The following is a 25,168-nucleotide window of genomic DNA, read 5'->3' as shown; positions in this document are numbered from 1 at the left end:
GGTGGAGAATCCCTTGTTGGATCTTCGGTAATAATTAGCGAAGCCTAAAAATCTTTGTACCGCTTTCAACGAATTTGGATGGGACCAGTCCAAAATTGCCTGTACCTTTTTGGGATCCATTTCAAGACCAGAACCAGAGATGATGTAACCTAAAAATGGTACTAAGGAAACTTCAAACACGCATTTCTCTGCTTTACAGTACAGGTGATTTTCTCGAAGACGGATTAAAACTTCCTTGACTTGAGACCGGTGCTTGTCAATATTGGAGAAGAATATCAAGATATTGTCTAGATAAACCACTATGGAAACATATAATAAGTCCCGGAAGATCTCATTCACAAAGTTTTGAAAAACAGCAGGAGCGTTACAAAGTCCAAAGGGCATTACAAGATATTCAAAATGACCGTCCCGGGTATTAAATGCTGTTTTCCACTTGTCACCGGCCCTTATCCTGATGAGATTGTATGCCCCTCTTAAATCCAGTGGTGAAAATAGTAGCTCCTTTTACTCGATCAAAAAGTTCGGTAATGAGGGGTATCGGGTAGCGGTTCTTGACTGTTATGTCATTTAAACCTCTGTAATCGATGCAGGGGCGCAAACCTCCATCCTTTTTAGACACAAAAAAGAAGCCTGCACCAGCTGGTGAAGAAGATGGTCGAATAAAATCTTTTTGCAGATTTTCCTGGATGTACGCTGACATGGCCAGAGAAAGAGCGGTACTGGCTGGGAATTTGAGTAGAGGTTGCAATGTGAATTTCTTTGATGGGCTTGATTTGATGAAGACAGGACGCTAGACAAGCTTTCCCCCAGGACAGAATCTGCATGGTGCCCCAGTCAATATTGGGAGAATGCTTGCATAACCAGGGATATCCGAGGATGACCCCATGTGAGGCTTTGGGAATCACCAAGAATTGAATCGTTTCTGTATGAAGGTCACCAACACAAACTGGCACAGGTTGGGTATGAAGAGAGACAACTCCGTTGATAATCTGGGTGCCATCCACTGCCGACAGGGTGACTGTATGATCGAGGGAAGACACAGGAGTTCGAAATCTCTGGACGAGTTCAGCAGTGATGAAATTTTCAGCAGCCTCTGAATCAAAGAAAGAGAGGACAATTTTAGAACCGTGGAGAAGCTCTAAAGTAATGGACAAGGTAGATTCAGTGTTTGATGGAGACGTGGACATCACTCCCAACCTGGTGTCTCCGGTACAGGTTAGGTTCGGGAGTTTCCCGGACGACGTGCACAGGCTGTGACCAGATGACCGGTCTCCCCGCAGTACATACACAAGTTCTCCCGCTGTTGCCATTGCCGCTCTTCTATAGTGAGGCGAGCCCGATTAATCTGCATGGGTTCGTCACCCATCGGTTCAGGCGGGAGGGTGGTAGGTGTAGTGGCCGGCTGGAATCAAAAGCGATGTACCCTGCTCTTCTCACTCTGTCATTCTCTATACCGCAGATCCACTTTATTACAGAGGGAGCTCAGTTCATTGAGGGTAGGTGGAAGATCTCGAGTGGCGAGGTCGTCTTTTAAATGATCTGACAGCCCATTCCAAAAGGCAGAAATCAGGGCCTCCTCATTCCATTTCAGCTCCGAAGCCAGCGTTTGAAATTGAATGATATACTGGCTAATGGGTCGATTCCCCTGACGAAGGCGCAGGATCTCCGCTGCTGGTGAGGTAGTTCTTCCGGGTTCATCGAAAATCCTTCGGAAGGATGTGAGAAATTTGGAATAGTTCTCTGATAAGGGGTCAGACCTCTACCAGAGGGGCGAAACCCAATCTAGGGCGGAGCCGGACAGCAGAGATACAATATACGCCACCTTGGATTTAGGGGATGGAAAGTTTGTAGGCTGTAAGGTGAAGTGGACGTCACACTGGTTGAGAAACCCTCGGCACAATTTGGGGTTTCCGTCAAACTTATTGGGAGTAGGAAAATACAAGTGGGAAAGTGTAGATGGAACCGGGATGACTGGAGCTGCTGGCTGGTTTGTGGCGGCCGGCATATTGACTGTAACCAGGGAAGCTTGTAACGTGTCTTGACGGAGAGACATTTCCTGCAGGAACTGAGCCATTTGCCACTGTGAAGCTTCTAGTCCCTCTAAACGACTGGCGATACCTTGGAGCAGGTCGGCCCTCAAATCCTGTCCACTAGCCAAATCCATAGGGCCAGTGTAAACTGTCATAGCCGGGCGTGCACTTGGACCCGGAGTGGAATCGGTTGGCAAGTGAGGGTTCATTTGCTGGTATTGGAAAGCAGCCGGTCTTAGGGAGGTTGACACATGAAGGAAAGAGTACACACGTAGGCAGATGAAGCTGAGAGATACAGTCGGTACTCAGAGAACCGGGGTCGACTGGCCGAATAGCGGGTATCAGGAACCGGGAACGGACAGTAACCGGAGCAGGACTGCACCAAGGCTGAGAGGGTAACTGTAGAAACACACACTGGAGCTATGGCACTTTTAGGAGTATGGGAGCTCAAAGAGCTAGCTCACAGTTTACGCTGTGATAGACGTTGCACTGGCAACTAAAGAGCCTCTTGACAGCCCTTTAGTACCCTCAGGTAGTGCAGGATTGGCTGCTAGCCTCCCCAGTCCAGGCTGTACTCTGATTGGCCCGATCAGACATGTGGTCTAAATCCAAGATGGCCACACCCAGTGTTCACAGCGCGGAAGCGCTGCCAGTCTCTGCCCCTCTCCCCTGCCTCCAGCTGGAAGCCCTTAGTCTGCGGAGGCTCACAGCACCTAGCGCCGCTCTCCAGGATCCTGCACCCCCACCAGAGACCCCACACCAGAGCACCCGTAGTGGTAAGGACCGCGATCTTGGCAGCTTGCCAGCCCTGATCGTGACACAGTGCTTGCTGGGAGCAGGTCAGTGCCTGCTCAGAGAGGGTCAGTGTATTCAGGAGGGGTCAGTGCATGTTGGGATTGGGTCTGTGCAGGCTGGGTGGGGGGAAGGTTGTCAGTGTGTGCTGGGAGGGGGTTTGCGAGAGCTGGAAGGGGGTCGGTGAGAGCTGGAAGAGGGTCAGTTTGTGCCGCAAGGCGGTCAGTGTGTGCAGGGAGGATGTCAGTAAATGTTGGGAGCGGGATAGTGAGTTAGTTAATCCCTTGGGGTGTAATAAGCTATATATATCAACTAGAGATGTGCGACGACCCCCGTGTTTTTGGATCTGGATCTCCCCTGGTTTTGGATCTGAATCTGGTTTTGGATTATTTTCCTTGGTGTTTTGTTTTTCGGTTTTGGTTTTGGATCTGTATTTTTTCCAAAAAATTATATAAACAGCTAAAACTACATAATTTGGCCTGCTTTTGTTCCTACAGTAATATTAACCTTAATAACAATCAATTTCAGGCATTTCTATGCATTTTTAACCACCTCACAGCTCACAATATTGATTTCACTATTTTTCACCAAAATAGGCCAAAGGCTGCAGCGAGCTGGCTGGCTAAAGTAAGCAACAGAGCAGCAGCACAAATGCATGGCATTTTAAAAAAATATAGGACATCTATGAAACATTGCCACACAGCAGTGGCAGACAGGATGGCAGTTTAATAAACTATAATAATGTCAGTCGGCAATGCCCCAAATTGTGCCAGATGTAAAGTATAGAGGTGCAAGATGGTCCCTCCCACCCACTCTTATGTGGGATATTAAAAAGGACATGCACAGTTTAGCCACTAGGACGGACACTTTTGTGGCTGAACTCTTTAGTTTGATTGGGCCTCCACAAAACATTTTTTGGAAGAACTACCTTCAATTATTAAGGAGGAGGTTGATGATGAGGGTGTTGGTGGTGGAGATTGCATGTGCTGGTCCAAACTGCTGGTAGCTGATACTGGACTGTTTGTTATTAATTTACAAATGATAATTTTGTTAAACAAATTGCATTAACTCGCTGCAAATGACGTAGCAGGGAGGAGGTGCCTAGATGGTTAACGTCCCTTCCTCTGCTAACTTTGGCTTACAAATGGAACAGACGCCTTCACAACTGTTGTTAGAATTTAGATTAAAATAATTCCACACCCGTGCCTTTTCTGGCTTTTGTTTTATCATTAGCAAGATCTGCTGCCACTGGTGGCTGATTTATGCAAACCACATCCTCATCATCAACATCCACATTAGCGTCAGATATTCCCCTCATCCTCCTTTTGCACTTCCTCCACACTATCATCCTCATTTTTTATTATTTCACCATCTAATACTAGCACAGCCGTCATGGCGTCAGTGATCCGCTGTGAAACTGGGTGACAGCTGTTATACTTACTTCCTCTATCAAATGACTGTTTAATAGTCAATTGTTTTTTTTAATTACTTCCGATCACGAATGAGGATGTTGATGATGCAGGTGTTGGTGTTGGAGATCGAAGGCGCTTGGATCCCACAGAGAGGGAGCAGGTAGGTGACACTGGATTTGTTACGTTTTGAGTTTTGGAACTTGGTGACATACACTTTGATATTTGATTAATGCGCTCCAAGTGACAAAACAAGGAGGAAGTTCCTAGGTGGTTTAGGTCCCTCCCTCTACTCACTCTTGCTTGGCAATGATTACATATGGCTTGACAACTGTTGTCCGGATTGGGGTGGAAATAATTCCACATGTGAGAAGTGGATTTTTTTTGTCTTTTGCCCCGGCATGACAACAATGGGCTTTGGCTTTTTCAATCCATGGGCAAAAGCTGTTGCCTTACTTACACAAAGGCCATCCTTGGCATCAACATCCTCATCACCAACATCATCATCAACATCCTCATCATCCTTAACGCCTTCAACTACCAAAATATCCTCCTCCTCCATGTGCAATTCCACAGAAGCATCCTAAATGACTACATCTGCAAGATGTTGACTGCCCTTCCCCACATTTACAGAGGGCACACAAAGTTGGAACTTGTAGGATCCTCCAGTACACTAGTATTTAGGTCTCGCTCACACATGGCAACCGCGGACACATTTGCACTCTGGGATTTGTGATTTCAATTTCTCAGGGCACGCAGTTGGTTTTTCCGGAGCTGTCTTAATAACTTTAAAATTATTAATTGGACCACCACCACTTCTACTACAAGCAGAGGGCTATCAAAATCAGCAGTCTTCATAAAGAATGGCATATGCCAATTTTTTGTTTATCTAAAGGCAAATATCCTTTCATTTTTTTTTCTTAACTTCAGTAAAACTTGCTTTACCATATTGATGGAGTGACTTAAGCCCTGGGGCATGGACCTTCATAGAGGACGAGGAAGTTGATGGCCTTGCACTGCTGGTGGCAGCTACAACATATGGTTCTTGGCCTTGCTCTCCTGTCATGTGACAGCCCTCCATATTTTCTGCAGTCTTGAAGCAGTGTCACAAGCACCAATAGTGTAGCCAAGGTGTGGTTACAAAACTCACACACGTGCAGTCGTGCGCATACACAAAAATATTAGACAAAATAAAGACAATTGATTTTTATTTTTTTCCAGCTCCAGAACTTGGGCCCAGAGCACTGATTGATCACGAATGGAGTCGGGTAGCACTAGGTTGCAACTTCAATTGCTGGCTGGATCTTGTGCGGTTAAGCCTAACACGCACGCACACATACAGACAGTAAAAGATTATAAAACAGACAATTGGTGTTTATTTTTTTTCAGCTCCAGAACTTGGGCCCAGAGCACCGATTGATCACGACTGGAGTCGGGTAGCACTAGGTTGCAACTTGCGTTGCTGGCTGGATCTTGTGCGGTTAAGCCTAACACGCACGCACACACAGAAAAATATTACACAAAAAGACACTTTTATTGTTTGGTTTTTTTGACTATATATATATATATATATATATATATATATATATATTTTTTTTTTTTTTAATCCAGAACTTGGGCCCAGATGGACGCATCAGAGCCCAGATGTATTCTGCACCAGCCCAGATGGACACAGCAGACAGCACAGCACCACCAGCCCAGGACACAGCAGACAGCACCAGCCCAGGACACAGCAGACAGCACAACACCAAACAACACCAGCAACTCTCCCAGCCCTACACTACCCACCCTCCCTGTTCAGTCTCCACAGCCGGAATGAAATGCCATCTGCCGCGCGGACCCTATATACTACATTGATCATAGAGATGTAAGATTTCAGACTCTATGGTTTTGCCTCGGTTTTGAGATTCGAGTGAGGCGGGAAACTCCGAGCCTGCTTGGATCCGACTCGGATCTGCTAAATTCGGGTCGGTTCGGATCTCTGAAATCCGAACCCGCTCATCTCTAATATCAACTAATGGGGTTATTCAGTTTCAAGTGAGTCTGGGTTATTGCTTGTATTATAAATCATAGGTAGCAGTAAGCAAACCACCTGGGCAGCACTAGGAATGCCCACTCTGGGGGAATGCTGCAGAGAGGTGTCTCTGTAGAAGCTTTGGGGTGCCCCTTCAAGATTTTGCTATGAGGCCCACAAAATTCTAGTTACGTCCCTGGATGTCTTTATAAAAATAATATATATGTTGTTTAATAAAATTATTTGGAATAAGTTTTAAATAGATGTTCTTGCCCTAATTTAATCATAAAAGAAAAAAGTGGTTATGGGGAATACATATACAGTATGTGCAGGTCTGTATTGCAATTTATTATTTAGCCAAATGGGTTGCTGAGAACCTAATATTTACATTTTTATAATAGAGGAGGAAGAATTATGTATGTGAATTTGGTGTTAAATTAATTTTAAATAAAGTTACTCACTCCCTTAAAGAAAAACAATGGATCCATAAATGGCAAAGCCTACTTTATTGGGTAAAGGATAGTGGTATCCGGCTTACAGCATTGTGTTCAGGGGTTTTCCCGATCCGTCCCCAGGTGGACATTTTCAATCTTCACTCAACATCTCCAAAACTGTGGTGGAGGCACCTTCCATCCAGGGCCGGATTTCCCGCTAGGCATCCTAGGCGCTCAACTAGGGCCCGGCGGGACCCAAGGATGGGCCCCTTTGCCCGAAGAAATTACCGATCACACAGTGCTCCCAGAGGAGCACTGCGCGAGTACCGCGTGACATCATGACATCACTCGGTTCCGCCTCCAATCCCAGAGAGCCCCGCACGGAGCTCTCTCTGAGGGACTGTGTTCGCGCCCAACTGGGGAAAGGAAAGTGTCCCCAGTTCACCTTGTCCATGGCCTGCCGCCCTGTGGCTCCCATCCATCATCCACCCTAGCAGCCACTCTGCTAGCCAGCCTTCCAGGCCCACTGCCGCCCGCCAGCAGTAAACAGCAGCAGCAGTGCTGCAACCAGCAAGGCCAGGTAGGGACCTGCTGCAATGATCTAACTCTCTCTCTCTATATATATATATAGATATCTATATAAAGTATATATACATATACTATATATATATAGATAGATATGTATTTGAGAAAAACCGCACAACACCTATTAATCCATTAGCAGGTGCAAGGCCACATAAATGGTAATATGGAAAACCGTCCACTTGTAGATCCACCAGGGGCTCAATAAGAGACGAGGCCAGCACTCAATGAAAGGCATAAATAAATCCCAGAGAAGGTTTTATAGCAACACCATAATAAATGACAGGTGCATCTTTACATCTTAGTTCAGCATATCATACATTACAGCAGGTGTGAGCATCAGTGCATCAGAGCTCCTTCCCCTACTGTCAGATCCCTACAGCTGTTTCGGTATCAACCGTCATCAGGGGATATCAAATTAACAAAGTATAGTGAAGCCAATAAATACCTATGCCCATCAGCAAAGAGAACTGTCTCACCTGTGTACATAAGTCCGTCATTCCCGCCTGCACAGCCGCGTGCAGCAGCGCCAGCCACCGTCGCCCGCCAGTGACGTAGATCGGGTATCCCGATTCATGTCACCCGCGACTGGTTGTACAACAGGTTAACTCCGACTTAGAGAATGTGAAGAAAGAGATCACCATTTGTGAAACCGGTGGGCTTGAAACTTTAAAAACAGACACAGGCACGGACTGGTTAAGTAAATTAGAAGACACCATTTCGGTGTTTAAAAGTGATTTATTATCCTTTAAAAAAAATAAGTATCGAAAGGTAAAGGAGGATTATAGAGGGGGCCAGGCTCCTAGAAGTAGACCGGAAAGGTATTTTACAGATATTGAGTCGCATACCTCTCAGAGTGACTCTGATCAATCCAGTAGTCGTAAAGGGGTTTTTTTAGGCGACGCTGCATTGACACGCAGCAGGACTTTGGACAAAGATCTAAAAAATCCTGCAGGAGAGGGGGTGTCAAGCATAAGAAACGCAAAAGGAAAGAACTTCAGAGGGGGGCGGAGATAGTGGTGTTTAATCTTTCTGACCATATACTTAATGATTCTGAACAGAGTGTCTTATCAAAAGGTTTGTCTTTTGTACAGACGTATAGACAAAGAATTTTCGACTTTGAAACTGAACTATATAGATTTCATAGGCAATTGCGCCTTAAAGATTATTTTAGTAAGAAAGATACTAATACCAGTAACATGACTCCTTTTAGAGTCTCTAGTTCTTTTGACCCTCCATCAAATAATGCATCTATTGAGACGTTTATGCGTTTGGTGAAAAGGGATACTATCCCGAGTGTACGTAAGGCCAGGATTTCACACCCCAACTTGTCTCAGACAGAGAGGTCAGCTATACAGTCATTAAGTAACAATGAGACTATTGTAATTCGCCCCGCCGATAAGGGCGGTGGCGTGGTCATATTGAATAAGACCGATTATGTCAATGAAGTCATGAGCCAGCTCTCTGATGAGAACTGTTACAAAAAACTTAGGTTTGACCCCACGGAAAATTACAAGAGGGAGATAGACACTGTTATAAACATGAGGTTGACCAATGGATGGCTTGAAGACAATACGGTGCGATTTTTGACACAAGATTTTCCTAAGATACCTCTCCTTTACATCCTACCCAAAGTGCACAAACGGCTGACCCAGCCCCCAGGGAGACCTATTATCTCTTCCAGGGGTTCACTGAGTCAGCCTTTGTCACAATTTGTTGATTTCTTCCTGCAGCCTATCGTTCAACATACACCTTATTACATCAAAGACACATCGGATTTCCTCAAAAAATTGATCACTTTCGGTACTCCTCCTAGCGGGTGTATACTGGTGACGCTTGACGTCACCAGTTTATACACCAACATTAGACATGAGGAAGGAATACAGTCTGTGCGTAGGGCGATTGAAACCAGTCCACAGTATGCTGGACCGCTGACTGAATATCTATTACTTTTGATTGACATCATTCTTTGACAATTCTTTTTATTTACAGCTGGTTGGCACTGCGATGGGGTCGAACATGGCCCCATCGTATGCCAACCTCTTTATGTATGATTTTGAAAAGGTTCATATTATGGCAGATCCAGATTTTTCATGTTTTGTTGCTTTTTATGTTCTATTTATTGATGATTTGTTCATACTGTGGACTGGGGGTGATTCGACCCTTCTGAGCTTTGTAAATAGGCTGAATAGCTTACCGGGCACTATTAGGTTCACATGCAAGCACAGTACTGAGACCATTGAATTTTTTGATGTCCTTGTGGGCATTAGTGATAACTCGTTTACCACAGAGATCTTTAAAAAAGCCACCGATAAAAATACACTACTCATGTCCTCGAGTTTTCATCCCAGGCCACTAAAGAGAGGACTTCCCTTCTCTCAACTGATATGTGTGATGCGGATTACATCTGAGAGAGATAAAGTTCCAGGGGCTCTGGAAAAAATGGGACTAAGCTTCGTAGATCGTGGATATGATCCAGTAGAAGTTCGCCAAGCCATTGAGCGTTGTAAGAGATTGGACCGAGTCACTTTATTGGAGAACAAAACAGTTCCCAAAAATGAGAATCGACTGGTGTTTTCTAGCACTTTTTCCATCTCCTCAAATGTGATTAAAAAAGCGGTCCTTAAGCATTCGCATATCACACAAAGAGATCTTGTTATGAGTGGATTTTGTGAACGCACTCCACTATTTTGTTTCAAACGCAGCAGCAACATTGGAGATATGATTGTACACTCTGACATCAGTCCAAGAGTGAATTCCGCTACAAGTTGGCTCAGTTTGCAAAAAGGAGCATTCAAATGTGGCAATTGTGTAAATTTATGCAAGTAGGAAAAATGTTCAAACATCCTACTACTGGAGTGTCTTACCAACTGCGACACAGGATGACCTGTGAAACCAAGTTTGTCACCTATGTGGTCCATTGTCCGTGTCCAAAGTTATATGTAGGTAAGACAATACGGATGGTTAAAGAACGGATAGCGATGCATCGCTCCTCAATTAAGAAGGCTGCAACACTATTAGAGGCCAGCACTCCACCAGTTGCAAGACATTTTGTGCTCAGTGGACATACTATTCATGACTTTAGATTTATGCCCTTGGATCATATACCTCCGTTGCGACGCGGCGGTGACAGGAGCAAATTGTTGCTCAAACAGGAGTGTCGGTGGATTTACCAATTAGCCAGCATGGCTCCATCAGGATTAAATGAGGAGTTGTCATTTGCGCCTTTTTTATAAATCTTCTATCGATATTGCGGTCGTCTGTACTGTGCTTGCATTGGACTATGTTTATATTGTTTGTTATGTATTGTTATATGTGGGATCATACTTTAACTTTTTTGGGGGGATTTTTTTTTCTCTCTATATTCTCTTGCTCATGTCTTTGAATCTGAGTTATGTCACCTAGTATCGAATGAGTTTATAAATTCAACATATTCATGTGGGACCGGGGCTGATTATGGCTGTAATGTGGGGAAGTTTGTGGTTCCCATAACAACTGTCACTAGTTGGAAGACTCTCTTCCTGTTTAACTGGTCTCCTAGGTGTCAATGGGCGTCTCCTGGACCTATTGGCCGGCAGTGCGGCGGCGTGGTCACGTGGTCGCGGGTGACATGAATCGGGATACCCGATCTACGTCACTGGTGGGCGACGGTGGCTGGCGCTGCTGCACGCGGCTGTGCAGGCGGGAATGACGGACTTGTGTACACAGGTGAGACAGTTCTCTTTGGTGATGGGCATAGGTATTTATTGGCTTCACTATACTTTGTTAATTTGATATCCCCTGCTGACGGTTGATACCGAAACAGCTGTAGGGATCTGACAGTAGGGACAGGAGCTCTGATGCACTGATGCTCACACCTGCTGTAATGTATGATATGCTGAACTAAGATGTAAAGATGCACCTGTCATTTATTATGGTGTTGCTATAAAACCTTCTCTGGGATTTATTTATGCCTTTCATTGAGTGCTGGCCTTGTCTCTTATTGAGCCCCTGGTGGATCTACAAGTGGACGGTTTTCCATATATATATAGATAGATATCTATATAGATATCTATATATAGTTGGGATGAGCGGGTTCGGATTTCTGAAATCCGAACCCCCCCCGATCGGAGTCGTATCCGAGTCAGGCTCGACTTTTCCTGCCTGACTCGGATCTGAAATCGAGGCAAAATGTCATCATCCCACCTCCGGATCTCGCGGGTTTTGGATTCTATAAAAGGTCCCCACGTCGGCGCCATTTCTCACTCCGGCTGTGGACAGTGAAGAGGGAGGGTGGGAGCTAGGGCTGACTGGGCTGTGTTGTGCTGCTGTTGTCCATAGGGGCTGGCTGGGCTGTGTTGTGCAGTCAGTTGTCCATAGGGGCTGTGTCCACTCCAAAGTCTATAGGGGCAGGCTGGACTGTGTTGTGCAGTGTCCCATTAAGGCTGTAGTCCTAGAAGGGTGCTGTAGTGTTGTCCAGGGGGTGATCTGTGCATCAGGGGTGCTCCCCCAAAGTGCACTTCAAAATATATAAAAAAAAATTCAGTGTTTGTGAATTGTGTGCGCAGTAGCCGCACGTGCATCAACAAAGTAGTGCCAAGCGTGCGCCTGTGTCATAAATCAAAGGCCGGTTGGCTTGTCTGTTAAAGGGTGCTGTAACCCCCAAAGTGCACTCCAAAAAAATAAAAAAATATATTTTTTTGTGTTTGTGAATTGTGTGCACAGTAGCCAGCCGCCAGGTGTGTTTGGGGGGCCAGCACCTGGGGAGGGGGAGTTGCCGAGCGGCTGTCGATACACGCCGGCCCGGCAGCATGGAGTGTCTTCTGTGACAGGCAACCTAGCAAACCATCAGATTGGCTGCCTGTCACTACAGTGTGCCGGCTGCGCGTAGCTCAGTGTGGTGAGCAGGGAATGTCCAATGTGTGCCTCTGCATCAGTCCCTCAATGTGTGCCTCTGCATCAGTCCCTCAATGTGTGCCCTCTGCATCAGCGCCCAATGTGTGCCTCTGCATCAGTCCCTCAATGTGTGCCTCTGCATCAGCCCCCAATGTGTGCCTCTGCATCAGTCCTTCAATGTGTGCCTCTGCATCAGTCCCTCAATGTGTGCCTCTGCATCAGTCCCTCAATGTGTGCCCTCTGCATCAGCGCCCAATGTGTGCCTCTGCATCAGTCCCTCAATGTGTGCCTCTGCATCAGCCCCCAATGTGTGCCTCTGCATCAGTCCTTCAATGTGTGCCTCTGCATCAGTCCCTCAATGTGTGCCTCTGCATCAGTCCCTCAATGTGTGCCTCTGCATCAGTCCCTCAATGTGTGCCTCTGCATCAGTCCCTCAATGTGTGCCTCTGCATCAGCCCCCAATGTGTGCCTCTGCATCAGTCCCTCAATGTGTGCCTCTGCATCAGCCCCTCAATGTGTGCCTCTGCATCAGTCCCTCAATGTGTGCCTCTGCATCAGCCCCCAATGTGTGCCTCTGTCCAGTGCCCCAGTCCATGTGTGCCTCTGCATTATCCCCCCATGTGTGCCTCTGTCCAGTGCCCAAGCCCCCAATGTGTGCCTCTGTCCAGTGCCCCAGCCCCCAAAGTGTTTCGCTGTCCAATGAATCTGTCCCCATGTGTGCCTCTTCCCCAGTCCCCATGTGTGCCTCTGCCCACCCAGCCTTTGTGAGCATCTGCCCTCTTCCCCCTATCTGTGTGCCTCCAATTGGGGAGCCCTACTTGTTTAATTTATACTGGTCCTACATATTCTGATGTAAGCCTGTCTGCACCCACAGTGCTGCATCCTTTGTAGTTTGGCAGCGCTGGACTTTTCCATGGGATTCAGGGCCTGCAGTAGGGTCTCGCTGCCGCAAGCCCAGCAGTGATTTTGGCTCTATCAGAGCCAAAATCACTCCCACTGACATCACTACTGATGTCAGTGGGGCCGGACTCAGACGGTAGGCGTTCCCATGGGAATGCCTCCGTCTGGCAGCCACGCCCCCGGCATGCCCACCAAAGGGGGCGTGCTGTCAGTCACCATCGACAGCACGTCCCCTTTGGTTGCGAGACCCCGAGCGACGTATTCCTCGTCGCTCGCCGGGTCTCGCTCCGTCGTGCGCATGCGCATTCGTCCTTCGCTCGCGAGCAGGTCTGAATCTGGCCCTCAGATGCAGCCCGATCCTGGCATGACCCAGAGGCGGTGAAATGACATAACGTACCTGCATTCCGCCTCCATCTACAGTGATGCAGTGACACAGCACTCCAGGCAGCAGTGCAATGAAGTTGAATCAATGTGTTTATATTTTTTCCTGTGGTGTGTGTTTTTTCTTCATGTGGGGCAAATGTGTGTGTTTTTTTCCTACTGGGGCCAATTTGGTGTTTATTTTCCTACTGGGGCAAATGTGTTGTTTTTATCCTACTGGGGCCAATGTGTGTGTTTTTTTTCCTACCGGGGCCAATGTCATCTGCTACATGCTTCATGGGATTTAGATGGGACCCAGAAAATGTCAGGTAGGACCCTGATTTTTTCAAAGTGAGGGGTCCCAGGGACCCACATTTTTTTTGGCTCACCGCAATCACTGATATAAATAAATATATATGTGTATATATTATATATATAGAGAGCATGTATGATTTTTGTATGTCGGAAACAATGGCAAAAAAGAGCGCAACATTTGTATGAGATATGAAGGGGTAGGTGCATGATTAAAGTTTTTGTCAGGGTGCATAAAAAATTTAGGGACTCATTTATGAATAAATTTTATCTTCTCGTTGTATATGATAAATGGTGCTCCAGCCAATCAGCTCCCAACTATCATATTTCAAACAGATGACAGTTGGGAGCTGATTGGCTGGAGCACCATCATCATATGCAACGAGTTTTATCACTCTTTGTGAATTATAAAACTCATTGAGGCCCTTAATGCTTACCAAGCTTAATGCCTACACTGTACTTTATGCTAAAGGTAGTTTCCATTCGGCTAATGCAAAAAGCTGAGGAGGAAGCCGCTCCGCCCACTGTTTAGCTGTTCAGAGCCACAAGTGTCATCATTAGTAACGGCACCAGGGAGATTGAGATGGCTGAAGGTAGGCGGTTAGCTATGCCCTCCATGGTGCTAGCCACACCCCTCAGCACAGACCACACACACCACATCACTGGTCACACCCCCATATCAGAGGCCACACCCATGCCATGCTGGTCACACCCTTTGCAGCATCACACAATAGGCCCTTCATAAATTTCAGCTCCAGGCCCATGTGGACCTTAATCTGGCACTAGTCTTAATTAATAGAATAAATAACCAGGCAGACACATCAGTGTCAATTTCAATGTTTTATGATAAACATAATTTGCTTATTTATTCTATTAAAGCTGAATATAAGAAGGAAAAACAATAAAATTATATAAGGGGTATGAATCAGGAACTCACATATAGTGCTATGGATTGTTTGAGGGAGGGGGGCCCCAAACTGGTATCTTGCCTAGGGCCCCATGAGGTCTAAATCCGGCTCTGCTTCCATCTACCACAGAGCATTCATGTCAGTTCCATCATAAGGCCAGCAATCGTTACATTTATCCATAGGGGGCTGGAGATTCATACCCTTCTGATAACAGACGGATCTCTGCATGTGCACAAATCTGCATAGCCCACATTTCCACCAGCACGCCCTCACTAGACTTAGGGCCATATTCAATTTGAGGTGAATAGCCTAATTTATTGCCGATGACGTCATTTTCGCCTATTGTCATTATCACCGTATTCAATTACAAAGACTTTTCGCCGGTGCGAAAAGTCAATGTAAACAAACGGGGATAATTTTTTACCAGCCTTTAGCTGGCAAAAAAAAGTGCAGAAATGGGGGTTTAGGGGTGCAGGCTTAAAAAAAATAGCCTGCACCCCTGGGAATGCTCCCTAAAAACAATGTGTGCAAAAAAAGTTTTAAAAAAAAATCGGGACACCCCAAAAAAATTGTTAAAATTTTGGGATTAAAAAAATAAAAAATAGGGAAAACACTTGTTAATTAGCTAAATGTAATCCCGAGACGTTCCCATATATGCGGCAGATGTATTCTTCAATGCGGGTGGTAGCGGCAGGTGCATTTCTGAAGAATTTTTAAAATTCATTTTAGGGACTTAAAAATATGCTTGTACCCATTTTCATGTACCCCAAATTTGATGGGCATAGTTATTTGTCCCCAAACAAATTGCTAAATGCTCTTCTACATCACCTTCTTCAAGGCCGCATTTATGCACCTGCCGCGGCTATATAAAAGCCCGACTTCCTTTCAGCATGCAAAAATGGGGGTACCCATAGTGATCCCCCATGTCTGGACATCTTTAGTCCATGGATGATTTCCCGAAAAATTCCCATTTTTTTTGCCGCTCCAAGTTATGCCGGGTACTGTTTTCGCGCCCTTTGATATTGAATACGGGGAATATCGGGCACGCGCGCGATACTTTTCCGCCTGGAAAACAGGCGAAGGAGGTGAAAAGTCCAGCAGGCGAAAAGTCTGGACTTTTCACCTCAAACTGAATACGTGCCTTAGCCTATGTGTGAGTGCCCCGTTACCACCATTTTATGCCCCTTCAGCCACAAGATGCAACTGAATTGCGTGAATCAGCCGTAGATGCGCCCTTTCAACTTCAGGGCATGCGCAGTACAAAAGCATGCAAGATCCGTCCACAAAGCAGATGGGATGCAGTTAACTTAGCGCTACCCGGAATGCCGGCCATCGGAATCCCGACGCTGGAAGTCCGACCTGGTACTAAAGATAGGCGGCTAAATCCCAACGCCTATCTTTAGCCAGACGGCTAAATCCCAACAGCTGACATCCTGAACAAAGGCAAGCGGGGACTGTTAGTCACGGGGGGGGGGGGAGGGTTGGGCTAGGGGGAGGGTGGGTTAGGGTTAGGCACTGCGGGGGGAGGTTAGGGTCAGGCAACCCCCCCTGGGAGGATTAGGTTTAGGGTGCGGGAAGGGATGTTAGGGATAGGCACCACCGGGGGGACTTAGGGTTAGGCACCACTAAGGGATGGTTAGGGGGGAACAGGGGAGGGTTAGGGTACTTACCAGTCCCAGTTGGGATCTCCACTGTTCGGGCTTCCGGCATCGGTATTACGTCCACCAGGAACACATCCGGCAGCATTACATAACGATTCCTAACGGACTTGTGTCCAACTCTGCCCCCAATCTATTGATTGCAGGTTTTCATTGGCCCTCCCGCTCGCACACCGTAAGTGCACCCGATGAACCTGGGAAAAACAGATGCACAAGGTGCAACTTTTACCTAGCGTATAACCAGCAAGGCGAGGGCGGTATGAATCCCTAGTGATCGGCAGAATAGAAAGACTGGGTTGGCATTAGAGACACAGTGCACTGAATTAAATATGCATGACATATTTACTACAGCATATTAATGTCAAGGGAACAGAGAAAATTAAACTGCTCGAGGACATAGAAATCAAATGCTTGGCCGCAGGTTACAGGACACCAGAGGACACAAGTTATATTATTTCCATTTGCTGGAAACAAATCATTTTCTATGTTATAGTGTACAGGGAAAATATTCCATGTCTACATACAGAGAAGTCACAACTATAAAGCTTTTGAGCTAAACCCTTGTCTTTATCCGTCTATTAATACCCACATACAGTACTAACCAGTCTGGTTTTATTACTGTATTTTATATAAATGAATAATAATAATGAATAATTTATATTAAGCGTTTCATTTTGCAGTTCTCAGGTGTCATTCACATCCCATAAAACTCTGTGCTCTTATGTCCCGGGAATCAGGATTCACCAACTCAACCCGAAGCATAAGTGAGATCTTCGGAATAAGTCATCTCACGTGAGAAAAACATGAGCTGCCAATGACTTTATTGTTAGTCTATCAAAAGGACCCTAGATGACACCTAATGTGAAATTGCAATTGATGAAGTTATTGTAATAAAAATATTGATTGTAGAAGAACTTGCATTAAGTTCGGGCAGCTGGTATGGGAGTAGTATTTGACGTGGGTGAAACAGAAGTCTGTCACAGGTACACTGTCAGACCAAGACTGCATTTTTATTAGGTGTCTAGGTTATAGTTTATTTTTAACAGACACCATGAAACTAGCTGATGCTGCAGAATCTGTTTTGTGTCCTGTTCCCCTATTATAACTAGGGGTGTGCACCAACCCCTGTGTTTTGGTTTTGGTTTTGGATCTGTATCTCCTTCAGGGTTTTGGATCAGGATTTGGTTTTGCAAACCACCCTCAAGTGTTTTAGTTTTGTATCTGGATTTTGTAAATAAAAAATAGATAAAAAGTTTTAAAAACAGCTAAAATCATGTAATTTATGCAATCCAAAACCCGAAATTCGGATTTAAAATCCGAATTTCCGAACCGCAAAAAGATCAGAACCGCAACACGGATTGACCTGGATCTCCTCAGGAGATTAGAACCGCAACACGGATTGACCTGGATCTCCTCAGGAGATCAGAACCGCAACACGGATTGACCTGGATCTCCTCAGGAGATCAGAACCGCAACACGGATTGACCTGGATCTCCTCAGGAGATCAGAACCGCAACACGGATTGACCTGGATCTCCTCAGGAGATTAGAACCGCGACTCGGATTTGCCCAGATTCATGAAATTCGGGTGGATTCGGATTCCTGGAGAACCGAACCGCACATCTCTAATTATAACCCATCATGGTCCTGGAGACTAGTGAAAACAAGACAACCAGTGTGAGAGAAGACGTCAACACTAAAATACATTGCCTTAATTATGAGCTAATAAGGATTATAAAAAAAAACAATATATGGTCAAAACAGAAATCTGAAGTTGTTTTATATATCATGGTTTACTGCAAACAAGGGTTAATATACAGTAAGTTGTGATATGCTTTGTGTCACCTGGTTTTGATTGCTCATTCTGAGATGCCCAGAGTCACAGACTGGCAGCCAGCACTTTCAATTAGTGCCTAGTTCACAGATCCTAAAAGGTTGAACTTCCTTTGATTAGGAAAGCCGTATTTGGAATCATCAAGTTCAGTGAATAATCAGTGAATAATCATTATAACTAGGGGTGAGAGGGTTCGGATTTCTGAAATCCGAACCCCCCCGTGCCCCCCCGATCCGAGGCCAATCCGAGTCAGGCTCGACTTTTCCCGCCTGACTCGGATTCTGAAATCGAGGCAAAACATCATCACCCCGCCTTCCGGGTCTCGCGGGTTTTGGATCCTATATAAGGTACCCGCGTCGGCGCCATTTTCTCACTCGGCTGTGGACAGTGAAGAGGGAGGGTGGGAGTTAGGGCTGTGTAGTGTAGTGTAGTGTAGTGTAGTGTAGTGTAGTGTAGTGCTGCTGTTGTCCACTACTTCAAAGTCCATAGGGGCTGGCTGTGTTGTGCTGTGCTGCTGTTGTCCATAGGGGCTGTATCCACTACTTCAAAGTCCATAGGGGCTGGCTGCACTGTGTTGTGCAGTCAGTTCTCCATAGGGGCTGTGTCCACTCCAAAGTCCTGTGCAGTGTCCCAGTCCTAAAGGGGTGCTGTAGTGTTGTCCAGGGGGTGCTCTATCCGTCAGGGGTGCTCCCCCCAAGTGCTAAAAAAATATATATTTTTTCTGTGTTTGTGAATTGTGTGCACTGTGGCTGCACGTGCATCAACAAAGGAGCAGCGCCAAGCGTGCGCCTGTGTCCCATTAGTAAAGGGCCGGCTGGCTTGTCCGTTAAAGGGTGCTGTAACCCCCAAAGTACACTCCAAACAAAAAAAATAAATATTTTCTGTGTTTGTGAATTGTGTGCGCAGTAGCCGCACGTGCATCAACAAAGTAGTGCCAAGCGTGCGCCTGTGTCATAAGTAAAGGGCCAGCTGGCTTGACCGTTAAAGGGTGCTGTAACCCCCAAAGTACACTCCAAACCAAATAAAAAAATATTTTCTGTGTTTGTGAATTGTGTGCACAGTAGCCGCACATGCATCAACAAAGTAGTGCCAAGCGTGCGCCTGTGTCATAAGTACAGGGGCCGGCTGGCTTGACCGTTAAAGGGTGCTGTAACCCCCAAAGTACACTCCAAACCAAAAAAAAAAATATTTTCTGTGTTTGTAAATTGTGTGCGTAGTAGCCGCACGTGCATCAACAAAGTAGTGCCAAGCGTGCGCCTGTGTCATAAGTAAAGGGCCGGCTGGCTTGACCGTTAAAGGGTGCTGTAACCGCCAAAGTGCACTCCAAACAAAATAAAAAATTATTTTCTGTGTTTGTGTGCGCCTTAGCCGCACGTATATATCAATATAACATAAATGGAGGACCAAACTTTCTCCGATAAAAATAAAATAGGGAAAGATCAAGAACCACTTCCTCTTAGTGCTGTTGCTGCTGCTGGGAGTTGTTCATCATCCCAGAGAGGAAGTAGGAACACCACTACTTTTACTAAACAATTGACCCTCTAACAGTCCCTAGCGATGAGGATGAAGTACGACAGCAGTCATCCTGAAGCAAAACGTATAACTGAGGCCTTGACTGCTATGTTGGTGTTAGACGTGCGTCCGGTATCCGCCATTAGTGCAGTGGGATTTAGACAATTGATGGAGGTAGTGTGTCCCCGGTTCCAAATCCCGTCTAGATTCCACCTGCATCCTCAAAGCAGCAGCGACAAGCGTGCGTCTGTCTGTTAAAGGGTGGTGTAACCCTCAAAGTGCGCTCCACAAACAATAAAAAAATTCTTCTTTTTTTTTCTGTCTTTGTGAATTGTGTGGGCTGTAGCCGCACTTGCATCCTCAAAGCAGCAGCGACAAGCGTGCGTCTGTCTGTTAAAGGGTGGTGTAACCCTCAAAGTGCTCCAAAAAATAAAAAACAATTTTTTTTATGTGTTTGTGACTTGTGTGCGTTGTAGCCGCACGTGCATCAACACAGTAGCAGCGCCAAGCGTGCGCCTGTGTCATAAGTCAAGGGCTGGTTTGGACATCTGGTCTGGACTGAAGGACGTGCCAACAATTTCTGACAAGTCTACTGTCACTGCATATGATACTGTCCTCAAAGCAGCAGCGACAAGCGTGCGTCTGTCTGTTAAAGGGTGGTGTAACCCTCAAAGTGCGCTCCACAAACAATAAAAAAATTCTTTTTTTTTCTGTCTTTGTGAAATGTGTGGGCTGTAGCCGCACCTGCATCCTTAAAGCAGCAGCGACAAGCGTGCGTCTGTCTGTTAAAGGGTGGTGTAACCCTCAAAGTGCGCTCCACAAACAATAAAAAAATTCTTTTTTTTTCTGTCTTTGTGAAATGTGTGGGCTGTAGCCGCACCTGCATCCTTAAAGCAGCAGCGACAAGCGTGCGTCTGTCTGTTAAAGGGTGGTGTAACCCTCAAAGTGCGCTCCACAAACAATAAAAAAATTCTTTTTTTTCCTGTCTTTGTGAATTGTGTGGGCTGTAGCCGCACCTGCATCCTCCAAGCAGCAGCGACAAGCGTGCGTCTGTCTGTTAAAGGATTACATCGGTGACAGCATCCAAGTAGGCATGTCAGACAGTCCGTACATGTACTCGCAGGAAAAAGAGGCAATTTGGAGGCCCCTGTATAAGCTGGCTCTATTTTACCTGAGTTGCCCCCCTCCAGTGTGCACTCCGAAAGAGTGTTTAGTGCAGCCGGGAACCTTGTCAGCAAAAGGCGTAGGAGGTTGCTTCCACAAAATGTGGAGAAGATGATGTTCATAAAAATGAATTATCAACTTTTCCAGGGAGACCAGCCTCCAGAACGTACAGAGGGACCTGTGGTGGTGGATTCCAGTGGGGACGAATAAATACTCTGTGAGGATGAGGATGTACACAACACTGAAGAGGGTGAGGAATCAGTGAATGAGGAGGATGAGGACGACATCTTGCCTCTGTAGAGCCAGTTTGTGCAGGGCCAGATTAATTGCCAGCTTGTTTTGTGGGGGCCCAAACGAATCAATCATTTCAGCCACAGTCGTGTGGCAGACCCTGGCGCTGAAATGATTGGTTTGTTAAACTGTGCATGTCCTGTTTATACAACATTCCCAAGGACAATTCCATCTTGCACCTCTTTTTTTTCTTTGCATTATGTACTGTTTGGGGCCTAGTTTTTCAAATTGCCATCCTGTCTGCCACTGCAGTGTCACTCCTTGATGGGCCACGTGTTTGTGCCGCCCACTCGTGTCGCTTAGCATAGTCATCCATCTACCTCGGTGCAACCTTTTGGACATAAAAACACTATTGTGAGGTGTGAGGTGTTCAGAATAAACTGGAAATGAGTGGAAATTAAGGTTTTTGAGGTTAATAATAGCATAGGAGCAGAAAAATCAACACATTCTGTGATTTTAGCTGTTTTTATGCTTTTTTAAAAAAAAATACAGATTCAAAACACAAAACCCAGAACCCAAAACACGGAAGGGTGGTTTTGGCAAAACCAATCCAGATCCAAAACACGAAGAAAGATCCAGATCCAAAACCAAAACACAAAACACGAAAAGTGGCCGGTGCACACCCCTAATTATAACATTATGGATCTTATATTTCTCAAACATGTTTGTGAAGACTGGAGAGCCTAGTAAAATGAATTAACAATATATAAAGTCACGTGAAGAACCTGTAGAGATAATGGGTCTCATTCAGAGCCGCTCGTAAGCGGCTGCTCGTTCGTTATGAGCGATGTTCGCACATCTGCGCATGCATACGGATTGTAATACGCATGCGCGAACCAGTCAGTGCGGCCGAAAATCGTTTGTTCGCTAAATAGTGAATGCCTGCTATTTTGAGTGACAGGAGGAGGCGTATGTGGGTGGTGACAGGGGAAGTTGCTTGAAAACGGGGAGTGGAATTCAGAACGCAGGCGTGCTTAAAGGTCAAAACGGGCATTTTATGGGTGTGCATAATTAATACAGCAGCGTCATTGACCACGTCACTTGGTTGTTTTATAGTCAGAACTGCTCGCAAGATTGCGGTAGGAAAAACCAACCACAAGAATAGCGAGCTGTTCATACGCTGTTCGATGTACTCGATTAATCTATTAAATAGCGGACATGACGTAGGATGCGAGCGGCCAGGGGGCGTTTTTATCAAATAAACGACCGCATGTTTTGTTCACTCGTTCAGACATAGAGGCGGCAACAGACCGCAAAGAGCGAACGGTTCATTTAAATAGCCACCCCCTTTATCAGAACGACCATCCGCAAATAGCGTCCGGCTCTGAATCAGGCCCAATGTCCCTCTCAAAGGAATCAATATAATGTCATCATGTTTCATATTCATACAGGGGGTATGTGTGAAAATTCTCACCATGTTTAGTTGGTTTAATGCCATAACTCATATCTCTGCCATGTTATTTAAGAAATTTATAGTACTTAAATAACCCATTTCTATTACTGAACTACCTGACAAAGGGTAATAAAACAGTTGTATAACAACATTGCATACCAGCACACCTTGCCATGATATAAAAGAAAACGGGGTTAGTCAAGACAGAACTAGGTTTAAAATGTGCCTAAATGATCTTAGAAAAGTCACAACTATAAAGCTTTTGAACTAGACCCTCGCACCTCTCTTTATGCGTCTGTTAATACCCACATACTAACCAGTCTGGTTTTATTACTGTATTTTATATAAATTAATAATAATAATGAATAATTTATATAAAAAGGTTTAATTTTGCAGTGGCCAGGTGCGTCATATGTCATTCACAACCCATAAAACTCTGTGCTTTTATGTTCCGAGAATCAGGATTCACCAACTCAACAGAAGCATAAGTGAGATCTTCGGAATAAATCATCTCACATGAGAAAAACATGAGCTGCCAATGACTTTATTGTTAGTCTATCAAAAGGACCCTAGAGGACACCTACTGTGAAATTGCAATTGATGAAGTTATTGTAATAAGAACATTGTTTGTAGAAGAACTTGCATTAAGTTCGGGCAGCTGGTATGGGAGTAGTATTAGACGTGGGTGAAACAGAAGTCTGTCACAGGTACACTGTCAGACCAAGACTGCATTTTTATTAGGTGTCTAGGTTATAGTTTATTTTTAACAGACACCATGAAGTTAGCTAATGCTGCAGAATCTGTTTTGTGTCCTGTTCCCCTATTACAACTAGGGGTGTGCACCGGCCACTTTCCGTGTTTTGTGTTTTGGTTTTGGATCTGGATCTTTCTTCGTGTTTTAGATCTGGATTGGTTTTGCCAAAACCACCCTTCCGTGTTTTGGGTTCTGGGTTTTGTGTTTTGGATCTGTATTTTTTTGGGAAAAAAGCATAAAAACAGCTAAAATCACAGAATTTGTGAGTTTTTCTGTTCCTATACTACTATTAATCTCAATAACATTAATTTCCACTCATTTCCAGTCTATTCTGAACACCTCACAATATTGTTTTTAGGCCAAAAGGTTGCACCAAGGTAGCTGGATGACTATGCTAAGCGACACAAGTGGGCAGCACAAACACATTGCCCATCTAGGAGTCACACTGCAGTGGCAGACAGGATGGCAGTTTGAAAAACTAGGCCCCAAACAGTACATAATGCAAAGAAAAAAAAGAGGTGCAAGATGAAATTGTCCTTGGGCCCTCCAACCCACCATTATGTTGTATAAACAGGACATACACACTTTAATAAATCAATCATTTCAGCGCCAGGGTCTGCCACACGACTATGGCTGAATGATTGGTTTGTTTGGGCCCCCACAAAACAAGCAGGCAATTAATCTGTCCCTGCACAAACTGGCTCTACGGAAGCAAGATGTCGTCCTCATCCTCCTCATTCACCAATTCCTCACCCTCTTCAGTGTTGAGTACATCCTCATCCTCACAGAGTCTTAATTCGTCCCTGCTGGAGTCCACCATCACAGGTCCCTCTGTACGTTCTGGAGGCTGGTCTCCATGGAAGAATTGATAATTCATTTTGATGAACATCATCTTCTCCACATTTTGTGGAAGCAACCTCCTACGCCTTTCGCTGACAAGGTTCCCGGCTGCACTAAACACTCTTTCGGAGTACACACTGGAGGGGGGGCAACTTAGGAGAAATAAAGCCAGTTTGCACAGGGGCCTCCAAAGTGCCTCTTTTTCCTGCGAGTACAGGTAAGGACTGTCTAACATGCCTACTTGGATGCTGTCACCGATGTAATCCTCCACCATTCTGTCAATGGTGACAGTATCATATGCAGTGACAGTAGACATGTCAGAAATTGTTGCCAGGTCCTTCAGTCCGGACCAGATGACCAAACTTGGTGCTGTCTGCCCTTCATCACCGCCAGCAGGTTGCTTAGGATACCCAAGTTGTTTTGTGGCAGCCCCAGTTGCGGGAGAAAATGAAGAAGGAGCTGTTAATGTGTCACGTTCCGCTTCAGCTGACAGTGTTTTCACCAGCAGGTCTTTGCACCTCTCCAGGCTTGTGTCAGCCAGAAAGAGAGACACCACATAGGCTTTAAACCTAGGATCGAGCCCTGTGGGCAAAATGTAGTGGTCTGATTTCAACAAATTGACCACCCTTGAATCCTGGCAAAGCGAATGAAGGAATTCATCCACAAGTCCCACATACCGAGTGGAATCGCTCCATCTTAGCTCCTCCTTCACTTTCTCCAGCTGCTTCAGCAAAAGTTTGATGAGAGGAATGACCTGACTCAAGCTGGCAGTGTCTGAACTGACTTCACGTGTGGCAAGTTCGAAGGGCTGGAGAACCTTGCACAACACAGAAATCATTCTCCACTGCACTTGAGTCAGGTGCATACCCCCTCCTTTGCCTATGTCATAGGTGGATGTATAGGCTTGAATGGCCTTTTGCTGCTCCTTCATTCTCTGAAGCATATAGAGGGTTGAGTTTCACCGCGTCACAACCTCTTGCTTCAGATGATGGCAGGGCAGGTTCAAGAGTGTTTGCTGGTGCTCCATTCTTTGGCACACAGTCGCTGAATGGCGAAGTGGCCAGAAATTTTTCGGGCCACCCAAATCGTCTCCTGCATGCCCCTGTC

The sequence above is a fragment of the Taudactylus pleione genome, unplaced genomic scaffold (genome assembly GCF_031769625.1).
Source record: "Taudactylus pleione unplaced genomic scaffold, aTauple2 ptg000611l, whole genome shotgun sequence".
In the NCBI taxonomy this organism is placed as follows: domain Eukaryota; kingdom Metazoa; phylum Chordata; class Amphibia; order Anura; family Myobatrachidae; genus Taudactylus; species Taudactylus pleione.
This window is presented reverse-complemented; position numbering follows the sequence as displayed.